At 45.2% G+C, this 6000-nt stretch overlaps 1 long non-coding RNA gene across 1 annotated transcript in view; it reads right to left on the bottom strand.

Annotated features, from left to right (window-relative positions):
* LOC138423113 (uncharacterized) overlaps positions 1-4898 on the bottom strand; it is a 42725-nt gene extending 37827 nt beyond the window's left edge. Inside the window, exon 1 of the long non-coding RNA XR_011250134.1 lies at positions 4664-4898. This is a non-coding gene — a long non-coding RNA (uncharacterized lncRNA). The remainder of the gene's footprint in view (positions 1-4663) is intronic.
* Between the last annotated feature and the right edge of the window lie 1102 nt (positions 4899-6000).

A 6000-nucleotide genomic window follows, 5' to 3' on the forward strand; every position in this document is an offset into this window, starting at 1 on the left:
GCTATGACCAACCTAGACAACATATTAAAAAGCTGAAACATTACTTTGCCAACAAAGGTCCATCTAGTCAAAACTATTGTCTTTCCAGTAGTCATGTATGGGTGTGAGAGTTGGACTGTAAAGAAAACTGAGCACCAAAGAATTTATGCTTTTGAATTGTGTTATTTGAGAAGACTCTTGAGAGTCCGTTGGATTGCAAGGAGATCAAACCAGTCAATCCTAAAGGAAATCAGTCCTGAATATTCATTGGAAGGACTGGTGCTGAAGCTCTAATACTTGGCCACCTGACATGAAGAACTGACTCATTTGAAAAGACTCTGTTGCTGGGAAAGATTGAAGGTGGGAAGAGAAGGGGATGACAGAGGATGAGATGGTTGTATGGCATCACTGACTCAATGGACATGAGTTTGTGTAAACTCCAGGAGTTGATGATGGACATGGAAGCCTGGCATGCTGCAGTCCATGGGGTCCCAAAGAGTTGCACACAACTGAAACTGAACTGAATTGATGCAAGTCTGGCTCAGTCTTTTGAGGGGTCTGTGCTCTTTTCTCTTGGGTCCTTGTGCACACAAGATTTTGTCTGTGCTCTCAAAGAGTCTGTTTCCCCAGTCCTGTGGGATTTCTTTAATCAAATCCCACTGGCCTTCAAAGTCAAATTCTCTGGGGGTTTTCAGTCCCTTTGTGGGATCCCCAAGTTGGGTAGTCTGTTGTGTGCCGTAGAAGCTTGGCAACATTTTCACAACATCTTTGGTATAATTGCTCTCCAGTTTGTGGGTTGTCTTCTTTGTGGCTCTATGGTGGGGCTGATGGCTACCTCCTCCAAGAGGACTGATGCCACATGCTGCACCTCCCAGGTCTGCTGCAGCCAGAGCCCCTGTCCCTGCATCAGGCCACTGCTGACCCATGCCTCTTTAGGTAGCACTCAAGCAGTCAAAGGCCAGTCTGACTCGGTCTCTTGTGGGGTCTCTGGGTCCTGGAGTGCACAAGGAGTTTGATGCTAAGCACAATTTCTCCCTTCTTGTTATCTTGTTGGGGCTTCTCCTTTGCCCTTGGATGTTGGGTATCTTTTTTGAGGGGATCCTACATTCTTCTGTTGTTGATTGTTCAGTGGTTAGTTGCAATTTCGGAGTTCTCACAAGACATGATGAACACATATCTTTCTACTCCACCATCTTGTGTGAGCCTACAGTAGCTGCTCCCAAAAGTGAGTTCCCCTCTTTGGCCCTCTCAGATCTTCTGATTAGCAAATAAAATGGAATCAAGGAGATTAGCAGGAGAAGATCAGATGTATTAAGTGCACACTGGAATTCATGTAAATATGAAGAACTCCAAAGACAGCAGCAAGGAAGAGCTGAGGATGCAGGGCTTCAAGGGGAAGTAAGGTAACTCACCGAGATAAAAAGAATTAATGTTTGGTAAACAAGTGTTTCTGGGCCATTCAAACACAAGGGGACTGAGAGAGGACTCTGATCAAGTGGGTGTTGCTGGGTTTCTCCCTGTTCATTGCACCCAGTACTTCACTATAGTTAACTGGGGTGAAGGCGCCTTCTTGGAACAGGCCTCGTTTCCGAAATTCTTATGGGCTGTTAGGGGGAAGTTCAAAGGTTCTTCCTGAATCTTTTGAGTCTTGACTGTTCTCAGCTCAAAATCATCCACGTGCCAGAGTAGCGTCTCTTGGGGCAGCCTTCCCAGAGCCCCAGCACTCCCACAAGATTCTTCAGTAAATTACTTTAGAATGATTTGTATGAATCACACTTTGAAAAGCAATTTCAGAAATATAAGGTCTACAATGAACTCATTGTATTTAGGCCAGCAAAGAAAAGAGGCTATTGCAAAGTTTCTACCTTAACTGAAATAGACGTGGGTTTGAAATGAAGGTGATTCACCCAGTATTCTCCATGAGCAGGAGATTCAGCTGACAGGTCTGCTCCCAGAGATGGTTCTAAGGAACTCTGAGTTCTCTGAGCATTCTGTGCTCTCCTGAAACAACAAGCCTTCTGATAATTATTGCAGATCATGTTTGGGTTGAGGCTCATCTAACTATGGGAGCCAGGATACAAGTTTCTTGATGCTCATTTGGTTTTGTGACTCTCACAGAACTTGAGTTTTAAAAACCCACAAAGCTCTGAAAATTATTCCTGGTACCACTTTGATAGACAGAATTATTTATCAGCTTAGATAAAGTAAAATAATGTTTCATTTACATATTGTTTCTGACCTGATCCTGCCGTTGTCTTTAGAAATGCTTTCACTTTCCAAGCAATAGCATAGTGGTATGCAGAAGAGAAATGTGGGCTGTTGTTTGGAGGAAGTATTGAAGTCCCCAATTCCTGCTGGAACTGCTAAGGATACTCATGGATTTTGTCCAGTTCCAGGTTTGGAGAGCCTGGCTGTTTGTCAAAGAGAAGCTGGAGAAGGAGCTGGTGAGAGGCCCAGGAGAGCAACAGGGCCCTTTTCTTTCTCCTGGAGAATGATAATGTCCAGCGGAGGTCTGCAAAGCTCTCTGTGCCTCTGCAAAGCTGGTGTGCTGTTACACAGGCTGCCTCCTTCAGGGGTTTGAGCTCATCCTGGAGGAATGAATCCCCGTGTTCCCTGTGTTGTTATGATTCTACAGATGTATCACACAGAGTTGCACTTTCTCTTTGAAAGATTAGAATGGCTGGCAGCCCCGCCTCTGGAGACCATGGCTGAGACCTGTAGTTCCTCTCCTTTGTCATCCCTGGGCACTTGTCATGGCTTCACACCCACAGAGTGAGGGAGAACACACCTGTGGCCCTGGCTCTGTTCTCCAGGTCAGCGGTCCTGCCCTTGGAGGTTTGGCTAGAAAGCATCTCTCACTGCTGCTTGGAAAAAGGCCACTGTGGCCCAGTTGTTGGCACTCAAGACCCGCCTCGTTACTTTGGTGCCATGTGGCCTATGCCTCTTTTGTCCTTCTGTTTACTTCATGGAAGTCTGAGCATTCTCCAATCGCAGCCTCTGGGCTCCAGGGCCTCAGCTGACACCCCCACCCTGTCATTGATAGAGTACAGCCGTCTCCCCAGACTAGTCTCCGCAAGGACGGCAACATGACCTGTGAAGGGCAAATCTAACCACTGTCCCCTCCCTGTCCTGGGCCTGTGCACCCTGCTCAGATGCCTGTCACCCTCCCCCTCTCCTTCTGAGCTCCAAATGCCCCAGTCACTCTTTGGCTGCTCTGAGGTGCTATGCTCCCTCCCTGTGCCCTGCTGTTCCCTTTGGTCCCAACCTCCCTGGCCAGGTGGTCAGTTCTTACATTACCTTACCTCAGCTGTGATCAACCAGGCCAGGGCACATCTGCGATCACCAACTTTCCCAAGCCCCAAGGACTGTCTGGATCACTGCAATAATGTCACGCAAGATGACTCCTGTCCCCTCACTAGTCTGAGGCCTCTTTGAGGAAGAGCCACATTTGTCTTTGTTCACAATTGCTTGCTCAGCAGGTCTGCATAAACAACCAGTGCATCAGATGAAAGAACCAGTGGACCGCAACATGATGTCCTTGGGCACCCCCTGCTCCTCCGCTCCACCCCGCACCTGAGAGTGCTGTGCATGTGTGCATGCTCAGTTGCTTCAGTTGTGTCTGCCTCTTTGCAACCCTGTGGACTGTAGCCTGCCAGGCTCCTCTGACCATGGGATTCTCCAGGCAAGAATACTGGGGTGGGTTGCCACGCCCTCCTCCAGACCCAGGGATTGAATTCATGTCTCTTACATCTCCTGCTTCAGCAGGCAGGTTCTTTACTGCTAGCGCCACCTGGGAAGTCCCTGGGCATAACTTGCTTGATTATATATAATTTGTCTAAATCAATTGCACCACAGTGATGAATACGGAATGAAGATTTTAAGGAATCACACATGATAAAACATATGGGGCTTTCCGTGGACAGACTCCCCCAGGTCCTCAGTCTGCCTTTTGTCTGCAGAAAACCTTTAGCCAAAGAATGAATTTAATCAAAGAAGTGAGAAAATGTGGGTGCAAAGGAAAGAAAGCAGTCAAACAGGACCAAACAAAAATAGCTTGGTCATAAAGTAAAAAACCTTTAGTTCTTTCTCAAAGGCTATAGATAATACTCAGCCATAACCTTTGAGCTGTTTTTTAGATACTAAAACCCCCACCAGCTGGAAAAAGTTATCTACATTATAACCAGACTGTAGCTATGACATACGTGTGTGCTAAGTCACTTCAGTCTGTGACCTTATGGACCTAAGCTGCCACAATTCTAAGAACTGGTTCCAAGGAAATGGGAAAAAAACCCCTAGAACTAAAGATCAACTTTACTTAAAACAATGAAAATGACTATGATCAGACCACCACATGTCTGTTAGAACTGACTGTGCTATTGTGCATGTAGCTGTTTCCTCTTCTATATACCTCTGAAACTCCCCTTTATTAATAAAAACTCTTGCCCACTGATCAGCAGGAGCTAGTTTGCCTTTGGACACTAACCCGCTGTCTCCCCTGGTTGCTAGCCTCCAAAATAAAGCAACCATTCCTTTCTACGAATATTGCCTAAGTACTGGCTTTCAAGTGGTAAACAGCTGTACCCGAGTTTCAGTAACACAGAATGTTCCGAAGTCATTTGCAGCAAACATTACTGTTGTGCATTGGTTACAATTTCAAATCTACTTGTTTATGCTTCCTGCTTACCTAAATAGGTCTCTCCGAATGTCTTGAGACACTAGTTTCTGCTTCAGCCAGGACTTTCTTGGAGACAGTGGGGTTCAACCGGGCAGCAGTCTCAGGAAGGAAGGGACGTCTGTTCCTGCCTTGGAGAGGACACTCCTTGTAGGCAGTGGTGCAAGCCATGAGCTCCTCTCTGCTGGCATCCTTCTGTTAGTAAATGGGACTTAGTCTTCGCATAAGCAGCTGGACTTCAGCTCTTGATTGGCTAAGTGAAAGTGAAAGTGATTACAAGGACAAACTTGCAGAAAGGTACACATCAGCTAACTTTGGACTTTATTCCTTTCACCTCCTTTCTGCCTGGAACAACAGTGTAATTAATCTATTATTGGTTTGAAGTGTGTTATTCGTTTATTGGCTTATTGAGAACCATTATTTTGTATGCTATTTGTGAAATATTGTAAGTTATAATCTAGCAGTGAAGCTGTGTTTAATACATTATTGGCAAAAACAAGCTCAGTCTTTGAGAATAATTTGACTCAAAACCAAACAGTTATTTTAAAAAAATAACAAAACCAAAAGCAATTTAATAAAAAATCCCCCCCAAACAATTTGCTATTTGGCATTATATTTTTAAGATTTTTAAAACCCCCTTCTCCCATCCACATGTGATGGCTGCTACCAGGGTTGAGTCTACACCAACTGTGTGTTTACTGATGACAATGATGACGGCATCTTTAGTCCACAGGTGATCGATCTTCACAGTGACAGACCTGAGGCTTTGTGATGAATGAGAAAGGGAAGCACCACAAGAGGCAGCAATGCTTTCTGGATAAAAGCAATTGTTCCAGTGTAGTTATACTAACTGTTTTTATTGGATTTCAAATTTTTTTAGTTAGTAATCCTTGTGGGAGATACACGACAGCATCACTGAGCAGGTATTTGATTGACACTGGACTGGCTGTCAGCCATGCTGGCTCACCATGCCAGTGTCTGGCACACTCACCACAGTCACACTCACTTTTGCACAGGAGCTCAGAGTCCTGTGCTAACACCTCCCTGCTCTCTGTTCTTGGAGGCAAGTGCTGGCTTTTCTGAATCTTTCTGTTTTTAAAAATAACCACTGTAACACTGGGCAGTGATTGAGAAATCAGTGATTTAATAAAGAGATGTTGCCTTATACTTTCTGATGGCTATCTTAGCAAAGTGGGCTTTTTGTAGACAATTCCGAGGTAAGTATAGGGCAGATCAAATTCAGAGGCAACTCTTCTTGCTGCTTGCTTTCCCCAAATACACGATCCCATCCAGTCTCCATGGCACTCTGGTGGTACAGGGTTTGCTGCACACATTTTTCATGTGTGAAG

The sequence above is a fragment of the Ovis canadensis genome, chromosome 18 (assembly GCF_042477335.2).
Source record: "Ovis canadensis isolate MfBH-ARS-UI-01 breed Bighorn chromosome 18, ARS-UI_OviCan_v2, whole genome shotgun sequence".
NCBI lineage: Eukaryota > Metazoa > Chordata > Mammalia > Artiodactyla > Bovidae > Ovis > Ovis canadensis.